This window comes from Microtus oregoni, unplaced genomic scaffold, assembly GCF_018167655.1.
Source record: "Microtus oregoni isolate MIOR12 unplaced genomic scaffold, Mior012 000051F_ref0000332, whole genome shotgun sequence".
Lineage (NCBI taxonomy): Eukaryota > Metazoa > Chordata > Mammalia > Rodentia > Cricetidae > Microtus > Microtus oregoni.
This window is the reverse complement of record NW_024543811.1, coordinates 6682947-6698226: the sequence shown is the minus strand read 5'-3', so window position 1 is coordinate 6698226 and position 15280 is coordinate 6682947.

Sequence of the window (15280 nt, the reverse complement as noted above, 5' to 3'; positions counted from 1 at the left end):
ACCCTGAGTACTAAGCACCCAGCACCCTGAGTACTGAGCACCCAGCACCCTGAGTACTGAGTACCCAGCACCCTGAGTACTGAGCACCCAGCGTACTGAGCACCGAGCACCCCGAGCACTGAGCACCTAGCACCCTGAGTACTGAGCACCCAGCACCCTGAGCACTGAGCACCCAGCACCCTGAGTACTGAGCACCGAGCACCCTGAGTACTGAGCACCCAGCACCCTGAGTACTGAGCACCCAGCACCCTGAGCACTGAGCACCCAGCACCCTGAGCACTGAGCACCCAGCACCCTGAGTACTGAGCACCGATCACCCTGAGCACTGAGCTCCCAGCCCCCTCAGTACTGAGCACCCAGCACCCTGAGCACTGAGCACCCAGCACCCTGAGTACTGAGCACCCAGCACCCTGAGCACTGAGCACCCAGCAACCTGAGTACTGAGCACCCAGCACCCTGAGCACGGAGCACCCAGCACCCTGAGTACTGAGCACCCATCACAGCGAGCACTGAGCACCCAGCACCCTGAGAATGAGCACCCAGCACCCCGAGTACTGAGCACCGAGCACCCTGAGCACTGAGTACCCAGCACCCTGAGTACTGAGCACCCAGCACGCTGAGTACGGAGCACCCAGCACACTGAGTACTGAGCACCCAGCAAACTGAGCCCTGAGCACCCAGCACCCTGAGTACTGAGCACCCAGCACCCCGAGCACTGAGCACCCAGCACCCTGTTTACTGAGCACTGAGTACCCAGCACCGAGAGCACTAAGCACCCAGCACCCTGAGAACTGAGCACCCTGAGTACTGAGAACCCAGCACACTGAGCACTGAGCACCCAGCACCCTGAGTACTGAGTACCCAGCACCCTGAGTACTGAGCACCCAGCGTACTGAGCACCGAGCACCCCGAGCACTGAGCACCTAGCACCCTGAGTACTGAGCACCCAGCACCCTGAGCACTGAGCACCCAGCACCCTGAGTACTGAGCACCGAGCACCCTGAGTACTGAGCACCCAGCACCCTGAGTACTGAGCACCCAGCACCCTGAGTACTGAGCACCCAGCGTACTGAGCACCGAGCACCCAGCACCCTGAGTACTGAGCACCCAGCACCCTGAGCACTGAGCACCCACCACCCTGAGCACTGAGCACCCAGCACCCTGAGTACTGAGCACCGATCACCCTGAGCACTGAGCTCCCAGCCCCCTCAGTACTGAGCACCCAGCACCCTGAGCACTGAGCACCCAGCACCCTGAGTACTGAGCACCCAGCACCCTGAGCACTGAGCACCCAGCAACCTGAGTACTGAGCACCCAGCACCCTGAGCACGGAGCACCCAGCACCCTGAGTACTGAGCACCCATCACAGCGAGCACTGAGCACCCAGCACCCTGAGAATGAGCACCCAGCACCCCGAGTACTGAGCACCGAGCACCCTGAGCACTGAGTACCCAGCACCCTGAGTACTGAGCACCCAGCACGCTGAGTACGGAGCACCCAGCACACTGAGTACTGAGCACCCAGCAAACTGAGCCCTGAGCACCCAGCACCCTGAGTACTGAGCACCCAGCACCCCGAGCACTGAGCACCCAGCACCCTGTTTACTGAGCACTGAGTACCCAGCACCCAGAGCACTAAGCACCCAGCACCCTGAGAACTGAGCACCCTGAGTACTGAGAACCCAGCACACTGAGCACTGAGCACCCAGCACCCCGAGCACTGAGCACCCAGCACCCAGAGCACTGAGCACTGAGCACCCTGAGTACTGAGCACCGAGCACCCCGAGCACTGACCACCCAGCACCCTGAGCACTGAGCACCCAGCACCCTGAGCACTGAGCACCCTGAGGACTGAGCACCCAGCACCCTGAGCACTGAGCACCCTGCACCCTGAGTACTGAGCACCCAGCACCCTGAGCTCTGAGCACCCAGCACGCTGAGTACTGAGCACTGAGCACCCTGAGTACTGAGCACCGAGCACCTTGAGCACTGAGCACCCAGCACTCTGAGTACTGAGCACTGAGCACCCTGAACACTGAGCACCCAGCACCCTGAGTACTGAGCACCGATCACCCTGAGTACTGAGCACCCAGCACTCTGAGAACTGAGCACCCAGCACCCTGAGCACTGAGCACCCAGCACCCCGAGCACTGAGCACCGAGCACCCTGAGTACTAAGCACCCAGCACCCTGAGTACTGAGCACCCAGCACCCTGAGCACTGAGCACCCAGCACCCCGAGCACTGAGCATCGAGCACCCTGAGTACTAAGCACCCAGAACCCTGAGTACTGAGCACCCAGCACCCTGAGTACTGAGCACACAGCACCCTGAGTACTGAGCACCCAGCGTACTGAGCACCGAGCACCCTGAGCACTGAGCACCCAGCACACTGAGTACTGTGCACCCAGCACCCTGAGCATTGAGCACCCAGCACCCTGAGTACTGAGCATCCAGCACCCCGAGCACTGAGCACCCAGCACCGTGAGTACTGAGCACTGAGCACCCAGCACCCCGAGCACTGAGCACCCAGCACCCTGTTTACTGAGCACTGAGTACCCAGCACCCAGAGCACTGAGCACCCAGCACCCTGAGAACTGACCACCCTGAGTACTGAGAACCCAGCACCCTGAGCACTGAGCACCCAGCACCCCGAGCACTGAGCACCCAGCACCCAGAGCACTGAGCACTGAGCACCCTGAGTACTGAGCACCGAGCACCCTGAGTACTGAGCACCCAGCACCCCGAGCACTGAGCACCGAGCACCCTGAGTACTGAGCACCCCTACTCTGAGCACTGAGCACCCAGCACAACGAGTACTGAGCACCCAGCACCCTGATTACTGAGCACCAAGCAAAATGAGCACTGAGCACCGAGCACCCCAAGCACTGAGCACCCAGCACCCCGAGCACTGAGCACCCAGCACCCTGAGTACTAAGCACCCAGCACCCTGAGTACTGAGCACCCAGCACCCTGAGTACTGAGTACCCAGCACCCTGAGTACTGAGCACCCAGCGTACTGAGCACCGAGCACCCCGAGCACTGAGCACCTAGCACCCTGAGTACTGAGCACCCAGCACCCTGAGCACTGAGCACCCAGCACCCTGAGTACTGAGCACCGAGCACCCTGAGTACTGAGCACCCAGCACCCTGAGTACTGAGCACCCAGCACCCTGAGTACTGAGCACCCAGCGTACTGAGCACCGAGCACCCAGCACCCTGAGTACTGAGCACCCAGCACCCTGAGCACTGAGCACCCAGCACCCTGAGCACTGAGCACCCAGCACCCTGAGTACTGAGCACCGATCACCCTGAGCACTGAGCTCCCAGCCCCCTCAGTACTGAGCACCCAGCACCCTGAGCACTGAGCACCCAGCACCCTGAGTACTGAGCACCCAGCACCCTGAGCACTGAGCACCCAGCAACCTGAGTACTGAGCACCCAGCACCCTGAGCACGGAGCACCCAGCACCCTGAGTACTGAGCACCCATCACAGCGAGCACTGAGCACCCAGCACCCTGAGAATGAGCACCCAGCACCCCGAGTACTGAGCACCGAGCACCCTGAGCACTGAGTACCCAGCACCCTGAGTACTGAGCACCCAGCACCCTGAGCACGGAGCACCCAGCACACTGAGTACTGAGCACCCAGCAAACTGAGCCCTGAGCACCCAGCACCCTGAGTACTGAGCACCCAGCACCCCGAGCACTGAGCACCCAGCACCCTGTTTACTGAGCACTGAGTACCCAGCACCCAGAGCACTAAGCACCCAGCACCCTGAGAACTGAGCACCCTGAGTACTGAGAACCCAGCACACTGAGCACTGAGCACCCAGCACCCCGAGCACTGAGCACCCAGCACCCAGAGCACTGAGCACTGAGCACCCTGAGTACTGAGCACCGAGCACCCCGAGCACTGACCACCCAGCACCCTGAGCATTGAGCACCCAGCACCCTGAGCACTGAGCACCCTGAGGACTGAGCACCCAGCACCCTGAGCACTGAGCACCCAGCACCCTGAGTACTGAGCACCGATCACCTGAGCACTGAGCACCCAGCACCCCGAGCACTGAGCACCCAGCACCCCGAGCACTGAGCACCCAGCACCCTGAGCACTGAGCACCGAGGACCCTGAGTACTGAGCACTGAACACCCTGAGCACTGAGCACCCTGCACCCTGAGTACTGAGCACCCAGCACCCTGAGCACTGAGGACCGAGCACACTGAGTACTAAGCACCCTGCACCCTGAGTACTGAGCACCCAGCACCCTGAGCTCTGAGCACCCAGCACGCTGAGTACTGAGCACTGAGCACCCTGAGTACTGAGCACCGAGCACCTTGAGCACTGAGCACCCAGCACTCTGAGTACTGAGCACTGAGCACCCTGAGCACTGAGCACCCAGCACCCTGAGTACTGAGCACCGATCACCCTGAGTACTGAGCACCCAGCACTCTGAGAACTGAGCACCCAGCACCCTGAGCACTGAGCACCCAGCACCCCGAGCACTGAGCACCGAGCACCCTGAGTACTAAGCACCCAGCACCCTGAGTACTGAGCACCCAGCACCCTGAGCACTGAGCACCCAGCACCCCGAGCACTGAGCATCGAGCACCCTGAGTACTAAGCACCCAGAACCCTGAGTACTGAGCACCCAGCACCCTGAGTACTGAGCACCCAGCACCCTGAGTACTGAGCACCCAGCGTACTGAGCACCGAGCACCCTGAGCACTGAGCACCCAGCACACTGAGTACTGTGCACCCAGCACCCTGAGCATTGAGCACCCAGCACCCTGAGTACTGAGCATCCAGCACCCCGAGCACTGAGCACCCAGCACCGTGAGTACTGAGCACTGAGCACCCAGCACCCCGAGCACTGAGCACCCAGCACCCTGTTTACTGAGCACTGAGTACCCAGCACCCAGAGCACTGAGCACCCAGCACCCTGAGAACTGACCACCCTGAGTACTGAGAACCCAGCACCCTGAGCACTGAGCACCCAGCACCCCGAGCACTGAGCACGCAGCACCCAGAGCACTGAGCACTGAGCACCCTGAGTACTGAGCACCGAGCACCCCGAGCACTGAGCACCGAGCACCCTGAGCACTGAGCACCCTGAGGACTGAGCACCCAGCACCCTGAGCACTGAGCACCCAGCACCCTGAGCACTGAGCACCCTGAGTACTGAGCACCGATCACCTGAGCACTGAGCACCCAGCACCCCGAGCACTGAGCACCCAGCACCCTGAGCACTGAGCACCCAGCACCCTGAGCACTGAGCACCGAGCACACTGCGTACTGAGCACTGAGCACCCTGAGCACTGAGCACCCTGCACCCTGAGTACTGAGCACCCAGCACCCTGAGCACTAAGGACCGAGCACACTGAGTACTAAGCACCCAGCACCCTGAGTACTGAGCACCCAGCACCCTGAGCACTGAGCACCAAGCACGCTGAGTACTGAGCACTGAGCACCCTGAGTACTGAGCACCGAGCACCCTGAGCACTGAGCACCCAGCACTCTGAATACTGAGCACTGAGAACCCTGAGCACTCAGCACAAAGCACCCTGAGTACTGAGCACCGAGCACCCTGAGTACTGAGCACCCAGTACCCTGAGCACTGAACACACAGCACCCTGAGTACTGAGCACCCCGAGCACTGAGCACCCAGCACTCTGAGCACTGAGGACCCAGCAACCTGAGTACTGAGCACCCAGCACACTGAGCACTGAGCACCCAGCACCCTGAGTACTGAGCACCCAGCACCCTGAGCACTGAGCACCCAGCACCCTGAGTACTGAGCATCCAGCACCCCGAGCACTGAGCACCCAGCACCCTGAGTACTGAGCACTGAGCACCCAGCACCCCGAACACTGAGCACTCAGCACCCTGTGTACTGAGCACTGAGTACCCAGCACCCCGAGCAATGAGCACCCAGCACCCTGAGCACCCTGAGAACTGAGCACCCAGCACCCTGAGCACTGAGCACCCAGCACCCCGAGCACTGAGCACCCAGCACCCAGAGTACTGAGCACTGAGCACACTGCACCCTGAGTACTGAGCACCCAGCACCCCGAGAATGAGCACCCTGAGCACTGAGGACCCAACACCATGAGTACTGAGCACCGAGCACCCTGAGTACTGAGCACCCAGCACCCTGAGCACTGAGCACCCAGCACGCTGAGTACTGAGCACTGAGCAAGCTGAGTACTGAGCACCGAGCACCCTGAGCTCTGAGCACCCAGCACGCTGAGTACTGAGCACTGAGCACCCTGAGTACTGAGCACCGAGCACCCTGAGTACTGAGCACCCAGCACTCTGAGCACTGAGCACTCAGCACCCCGAGCACTGAGCACCCGGCACCCCGAGCACTGAGCACCCAGCACCCCGAGCACTGAGCACCCAGCACCCCGAGCACTGAGCACTGAGCACCCTGCGTACTGAGCACTGAGCACCCTTAGTACTGAGCACCGAGCACCCTGAGTACTGAGCACCCAGCACCCCGAGCACTGAGCACCGAGCACCCTGAGTACTGAGCACCCAGCACACCGAGTACTGAGCACCCAGCACCCTGAGTACTGAGCACCCAGCACCCCTAGCACTGAGCACCGAGCACCCCGAGCACTGAGCACCCAGCACACCGATCACTGAGCACCCAGCACCCTGAGTACTAAGCACCCCTCACCCTGAGTACTGAGCACCCAGCACCCTGAGTACTGAGCACCCAGCGTGATGAGCACCGAGCACCCCGAGCACTGAGCACCCAGCACCCTGAGTACTGAGCACCCAGCACCCCGAGCACTGAGCACCCAGCACCCTGAGTACTGAGCACCGAACACCCTGAGTACTGAGCACCCAGCACCCTGAGTACTGAGCACCCAGCGTACTGAGCACCGAGCACCCAGCACCCTGAGTACTGAGCACCCAGCACCCTGAGCACTGAGCACCCAGCACCCTGAGTACTGAGCACTGAGCACCCTGAGTACTGAGCACCCAAGGTACTGAGCACCGAGCACCCTGAGCACTGAGCACCCAGCACCCTGAGCACTGAGCACCCAGCACCCTGTGCACTGAGCACCCAGCACCCTGAGTACTGAGCACCCAAGGTACTGAGCACCGAGCACCCTGAGCACTGAGCACCCAGCACCCAGAGTACTGAGCACCCAGCAACCTGAGCAATGAGCACCCTGAGTACTGAGCACCCAGCACCTTGAGCACTGAGCACCGAGCACCCCGAGCACTGAGCACCCTGCACCCGGAGTACTGAGCACCCAGCACCCTGAGCACTGAACACACAGCACCCTGAGTACTGAGCACCCCGAGCACTGAGCACCCAGCACCCTGAGTACTGTGCAGCGAGCACCCCGTGTACTGAGCACCCAGCACCCCGAGCACTGAGCACCCAGCACCCCGAGCACTGAGCACCCAGCACCCTGAGTACTGAACACCCAGCACCCTGAGTACTGAGCACCCAGCACCCCGAGCACTGAGTACCCAGCACCCTGAGCACTGAGCACCCAGCACCCTGAGCACTGAGCAACCAGCACCCTGAGCACTGAGCACCCAGCACACTGAGTACTGAGCACTGAGCACCCAGCACCCCGAGTGTGAGCACCCAGCACCCTGAATACTGAGCACTGAGCACCCAGCACACCGAGCACTGAGCACCCAGCACCCTGAGCACTGAGCACCCAGCACCCGAGTACTGAGCAACCAGCACCCTGAGTACTGAGCACCCAGCACCCCGAGCACGGGGCACCCAGCACCCTGAGTACTGAGCACCCAGCACCCTGAGCACAGAGCACCGAGCACCCTGAGCACTGAGCACCCAGCACCCTGGGGACTGAGCACCCAGCACCCCGAGCACTGATCACCCAGCACCCTGAGCACTGAGCACCCTGAGTACTGAGCACTGAGCACCCTGAGTACTGAGCAATGAGCACCCTGAGTACTGAGCACTGAGCACCCAGAGAACTGAGCACACAGCACCCCGAGGACTGAGCACCCAGCACCCTGAGTACTGAGCACACAGCACCCTGAGTACTGAGCACCCAGCACCCTGAGTACTGAGCACACAGCACCCTGAGTACTGAGCACTGAGCACCCAGAGAACTGAGCACCCAGCACCCCGAGGACTGAGCTCCCAGCACCCTGTGCACTGAGCACTGAGCATCCAGCACCAAGAGCACTGAGCACCCTGAGCTCTTAGCACCCTGAGTACTGAGCACCCAGCACCCTGAGTACTGAGCACCGAGCTCCCCGAGCACTGAGCACCCTGAGTACTGAGCACCCAGCACCCTGAGTACTGAGCACCGAGCACCCCGAGCACTGAGCACCCAGCACCGCGAGCACTGAGCACCCAGCACCCTGAGTACTGAGCACCCAGCACCCCGAGAATGAGCTCCCTGAGCACTGAGTACCCAGCACCATGAGTACTGAGCACCCAGCACCCTGAGTACTGAGCACCCAGTACCCTGAGCACTGAACACACAGCACCCTGAGTACTGAGCACCCCGAGCACTGAGCACCCAGCACCCTGAGCACAGAGGACCCAGCACCCTGAGTACTGAGCACCCAGCACCCTGAGCACTGAGCACCCAGCACCCAGAGTACTGAGCACCCAGCACCCTGAGCACTGAGCACCCAGCACCCTGAGTACTGAGCATCCAGCACTCCGAGCACTGAGCACCCAGCACCCTGAGTACTGAGCACTGAGCACCCAGCACCCCGAGCACTGAGCACTCAGCACCCTGTGTACTGAGCATTGAGTACCCAGCACCCCGAGCACTGAGCACCCAGCACCCTGAGCACCCTGAGTACTGAGCACCCAGCACCCCGAGCACTGAGCACTGAGCAGCCTGAGCACTGAGCACCCAGCACACTGAGTACTGAGCACCCAGCACCCTGAGCACTGAGGACCGAGCACCCTCAGTACTAAGCACCCAGCACCCTGAGTACTGAGCACCCAGCACCCTGAGCACTGAGCACCCAGCACGCTGAGTACTGAGCACTGAGCACCCTGAGTACTGAGCACCGAGCACCCTGAGCACTGAGCACACAGCACGATGAGTACTGAGCACTGAGCACCCTGAGTACTGAGCACCGAGCACCCTGAGTACTGAGCACCCAGCACTCTGAGCACAGAGCACCCAGCACCCTGAGCACTGAGCACCCAGCACCCCTAGCACTGAGCACCCAGCACCCCAAGCACTGAGCACCCAGCACCCCAAGCACTGAGCACTGAGCACCCAGCACAACGAGCACTGAGCACCCAGCACCCTGAGTACTGAGCACCCAGCACCCTGAGCACTGAGCACCCTGAGTACTGAGCAACCAGCACCCCAAGCACTGAGCACCCTGAGGACTGAGCACCCAGCACCCTGAGTAATGAGCACCCAGCACCCCGAGCACTGAGCACCCAGCACCCTGAGTACTGTGCAGCCAGCACACTGAGTACTGAGCACCCAGCGTACTGAGCACCGAGCACCCAGCACCCTGAGTACTGAGCACCGAGCACTCTGAGTACTGAGCAGCCAGCACCCTGAGTACTGAGCACCCAGCAGCCTGAGCACAGAGCACCAAGCACCCTGAGTACTGAGCACCGAGCACCCCGAGTACTGAGCACCCAGCACCCCGAGCACTGAGCACCCAGCACCCCGAGCACTGAGCACCCAGCACCGCGAGCACTGAGCACCCAACACCCCGAGCACTGAGCACACAGCACCCCGAGCACTGAGCACCCAGCACCCCGAGCACCGAGCACCCTGAGTACTAAGCACCGAGCACCCTGAGCACTGAGCACCCAGCACCCTGAGCACTGAGCACCCAGCACCTTGAGTACTGAGCACCCAGCACCCCGAGCACTGAGCACCCAGCACCCTGAGTATTGAGCACCCAGCACCCTGATCACTGAGCACCGAGCACCCTGAGCACTGAGCACCCAGCACCCTGAGGACTGAGCACCCAGCACCCCGAGCACTGAGCACAAAGCACCCTGAGCACTGAGCACCCTGAGTACTGAGCACTGAGCACCCTGAGTACTGAGCACTGAGCACCCTGAGTACTGAGCACCGAGCACCCTGAGCACTGAGCATCCAGCACCCTGAGCACTGAGCACCCAGCACCCCGAGCAGTGAGCACCCAGCACCCTGAGCCCTGAGCACCCTGAGTACTGAGCACTGAGCACCCTGAGTACTGAGCACTGAGCACCCTGAGTACTGAGCACCCAGCACCCTGAGTAATGAGCACCCAGCACACTGAGTACTGAGCACCCAGCACCCTGAGCAATGAGCACCCTGAGTACTGAGCACCCAGCACCCTGAGCACTGAGCACCCAGCACCCTGAGTACTGAGCAACCAGCACCCTGAGCACTGAGCACCCAGCACCCTGAGTACTGAGCATCCAGCACCCCGAGCACTGAGCACCCAGCACCCTGAGTACTGAGCACTGAGCACCCATCACCCCGAGCACTGAGCACCCAGCACCCTGTGTACTGAGCACTGAGAACCCAGCACCCCGAGGACTGAGCACCCAGAACCCTGAGCACTGAGCACCCTGAGTACTGAGCACTGAGCACCAGGCACCCTGAGTACTGAGCACCCAGCACCCTGAGCACTGAGCACCCTGAGTACTGAGCACCGAGCACCCTGAGAACTGAGCACCCAGTACCCTGAGCACTGAACACACATCACCCTGAGTACTGAGCACCCCGAGCACCGAGCACCCAGCACCCTGAGTACTGAGCACCCAGTACCCTGAGCACTGAGCACCCAGCACCCTGAGTACTGAGCACCGAGCACCCCGAGTACTGAGCACCCAGCACCCCGAGCACTGAGCACCCAGCACCCCGAGCACTGAGCACCCAGCACCCCGAGCACTGAGCACCCAGCAACCCGAGCACTGAGCACCCAGCACCGCGAGCACCGAGCACCCCGAGTACTAAGCACCGAGCACCCTGAGCACTGAGCACCCAGCACCCTGAGCACTGAGCACCCAGCACCCTGAGTACTGAGCACCCAGCAACCCGAGCACTGAGAACCCAGCACCCTGAGTACTGAGCACCCAGCACCCTGAGCACTGAGCACCGAGCACCCTGAGCACTGAGCACCCAGCACCCTGAGGACTGAGCACCCAGCACCCCGAGCACTGAGCACCCAGCACGCTGAGCACTGAGCACCCTTGTACGGAGCACTGAGCACCATGAGTACTGAGCACTGAGCACCCTGAGTACTGAGCACCCAGCACCCTGAGTACTGAGCACCCAGCACCCCGAGCACTGAGTACCCAGCACCCTGAGCACTGAGTACCCAGCACCCTGAGCACTGAGCACCCAGCACCCTGAGCACTGAGCACCCAGCACCCGGAGCACTGAGCACCCAGCACCCTGAGTACTGAGCACTGAGCACCCAGCACCCCGAGCACTGAGCACCCAGCACCCTGAGTACTGAGCACCCAGCACCCTGAGCACTGAGCACCCAGCACCCTGAGTACTGAGCACCCAACACCCCAAGCACTGAGCACCCTGAGTACTGAGCAACCAGCACCCCAAGCACTGAGCACCCTGAGTACTGAGCACCCAGCACACTGAGTACTGAGCACCCAGCACCCCGAGCACTGAGCACCCAGCACCCTGATTACTGAGCAGCCAGCACCCTGAGTACTGAGCACCCAGCGTACTGAGCACCGAGCACGCAGCACCCTGAGTACTAAGCACCGAGCACCCTGAGTACTGAGCAGCCAGCACCCTGAGTACTGAGCACCCAGCACCCTGAGCACTGAGCACCAAGCACCCTGAGTACTGAGCACCGAGCACCCCGAGTACTGAGCACCCAGCACCCCGAGCACTGAGCACCCAGCACCCCGAGCACTGAGCACCCAGCACCCCGAGCACTGAGCACCCAGCACCCTGAGCACTGAGCACCCAGCACCCTGAGCACTGAGCACCCAGCACCCCGAGCACCGAGCACCCTGAGTACTAAGCACCGAGCACCCTGAGCACTGAGCACCCAGCACCCTGAGCACTGAGCACCCAGCACCCTGTGTACTGAGCACTGAGAACCCAGCACCCCGAGCACTGAGCACCCAGCACCCTGAGCACTGAGCACCCTGAGTACTGAGCACTGAGCACCAGGCACCCTGAGTACTGAGCACCCAGCACCCTGAGCACTGAGCACCCTGAGTACTGAGCACCGAGCACCCTGAGAACTGAGCACCCAGTACCCTGAGCACTGAACACACATCACCCTGAGTACTGAGGACCCCGAGCACTGAGCACCAAGCACCCTGAGTACTGAGCACCCAGCGTACTGAGCACCGAGCACCCAGCACCCTGAGTACTCAGCACCCAGTACCCTGAGCACTGAGCACCCAGCACCCTGAGTACTGAGCACCGAGCACCCCGAGTACTGAGCACCCAGCACCCCGAGCACTGAGCACCCAGCACCCCGAGCACTGAGCACCCAGCACCCCGAGCACTGAGCACCCAGCAACCCGAGCACTGAGCACCCAGCACCGCGAGCACCGAGCACCCTGAGTACTAAGCACCGAGCACCCTGAGCACTGAGCACCCAGCACCCTGAGCACTGAGCACCCAGCACCCTGAGTACTGAGCACCCAGCAACCCGAGCACTGAGAACCCAGCACCCTGAGTACTGAGCACCCAGCACCCTGAGCACTGAGCACCGAGCACCCTGAGCACTGAGCACCAAGCACCCTGAGGACTGAGCACCCAGCACCCCGAGCACTGAGCACCCAGCACCCTGAGCACTGAGCACCCTTGTACGGAGCACTGAGCACCATGAGTACTGAGCACTGAGCACCCTGAGTACTGAGCACCCAGCACCCTGAGTACTGAGCACCCAGCACCCCGAGCACTGAGTACCCAGCACCCTGAGCACTGAGTACCCAGCACCCTGAGCACTGAGCACCCAGCACCCTGAGCACTGAGCACCCAGCACCCGGAGCACTGAGCACCCAGCACCCTGAGTACTGAGCACTGAGCACCCAGCACCCCGAGCACTGAGCACCCAGCACCCTGAGTACTGAGCACCCAGCACCCTGAGCACTGAGCACCCAGCACCCTGAGTACTGAGCACCCAACACCCCAAGCACTGAGCACCCTGAGTACTGAGCAACCAGCACCCCAAGCACTGAGCACCCTGAGTACTGAGCACCCAGCACACTGAGTACTGAGCACCCAGAACCCCGAGCACTGAGCACCCAGCACCCTGATTACTGAGCAGCCAGCACCCTGAGTACTGAGCACCCAGCGTACTGAGCACCGAGCACGCAGCACCCTGAGTACTGAGCACCGAGCACCCTGAGTACTGAGCAGCCAGCACCCTGAGTACTGAGCACCCAGAACCCTGAGCACTGAGCACCAAGCACCCTGAGTACTGAGCACCGAGCACCCCGAGTACTGAGCACCCAGCACCCCGAGCACGGAGCACCCAGCACCCCGAGCACTGAGCACCCAGCACCCCGAGCACTGAGCACCCAGCACCCTGAGCACTGAGCACCCAGCACCCGGAGCACTGAGCACCCAGCACCCCGAGCACCGAGCACCCTGAGTACTAAGCACCGAGCACCCTGAGCACTGAGCACCCAGCACCCTGAGCACTGAGCACCCAGCACCCTGAGTACTGAGCACCCAGCACCCTGAGCACTAAGCACCCAGCACCCTGAGTACTGAGCACCCAGCACCCTGATCACTGAGCACCGAGCACCCTGAGCACTGAGCACCCAGCACCCTGAGGACTGAGCACCCAGCACCCCGAGCACTGAGCACCCAGCACCCTGAGCACTGAGCACCCTGAGTACTGAGCACTGAGCACCCTGAGTACTGAGCACTGAGCACCCTGAGTACTGAGCACCCAGCACCCTGAGTACTGAGCACCCAGCACCCTGAGTACTGAGCACCCAGCACCCTGAGTACTGAGCACCCAGCACCCTGAGTACTGAGCACCCAGCACCCTGAGCAATGAGCACCCTGAGTACTGAGCACCCAGCACCCTGAGCACTGAGCACCCAGCACCCTGAGTACTGAGCAACCAGCACCCTGAGCACTGAGCACCCAGCACCCTGAGTACTGAGCATCCAGCACCCAGAGCACTGAGCACCCAGCTCCCTGAGTACTGAGCACTGAGCACCCAGCACCCCGAGCACTGAGCACCCAGCACCCTGTGTACTGAGCACTGAGTACCCAGAACCCCGAGCACTGAGCACCCAGCACCCTGAGCACTGAGCACCCTGAGTACTGAGCACTGAGAACCCTGCACCCTGAGTACTGAGCACCCAGCACCCTGAGCACTGAGCACACTGAGTACTGAGCACCGAGTACCCTGACCACTGAGCACCCTGCACGCTGAGTACTGAGCACTGAGCACCCTGAGCACTGAGCACCCAGCACCCTGAGTACTGAGTACCGAGCACCCTGAGTACTGAGCACCCAGCACTCTAAGCACTGAGCACCCAGCACCCCGAGCACTGAGCACCCGGCACCCCGAACACTGAGCACCCAGCACCAAGAGCACTGAGCACCCAGCACCCTGAGCACTGAGCACCCAGCACCCCGAGCACTGAGCACCCAGCACCCCGAGCACTGAGCACCCAGCACCCCGAGCACTGAGCACCCAGCACCCCGAGCACTGAGCACCCAGCACCCTGAGTACTGAGCACCCAGCACCCTGAGTACTGAGCACCCAGCACCCTGAAAACTGAGCACCGAGCACCCTGAGCACTGAGCACCCAGCACCCTGAGCACTAAGCACCCAGCACCCCGAGCAGTGAGCACCCAGCACCCTGAGCCCTGAGCACCCTGATTACTGAGCACTGAGCACCCTGAGTACTGAGCACTGAGCACCCTGAGTACTGAGCACCCAGAACCCTGAGTACTGAGCACCCAGCACCCTGAGTACTGAGCACCCAGCACCCTGAGCAATGAGCACCCTGAGTACTGAGCACCCAGCACCCTGAGCACTGAGCACCCAGCACCCTGAGTACTGAGCAACCAGCACCCTGAGCACTGAGTACCCAGCACCCTGAGTACTGAGCATCCAGCACCCGGAGCACTGAGCACCCAGCTCTCTGAGTACTGAGCACTGAGCACCCAGCACCCCGAGCACTGCGCACCCAGCACCCTGTGTACTGAGCACTGAGTACCCAGCACCCCGAGCACTGAGCACCCAGCACCCTGAGCACTGAGCACCCTGAGTACTGAGCACTGAGCACCCTGCACCCTGAGTACTGAGCACCCAGCACTCTGAGCACTGAGCACCCTGAGTACTGA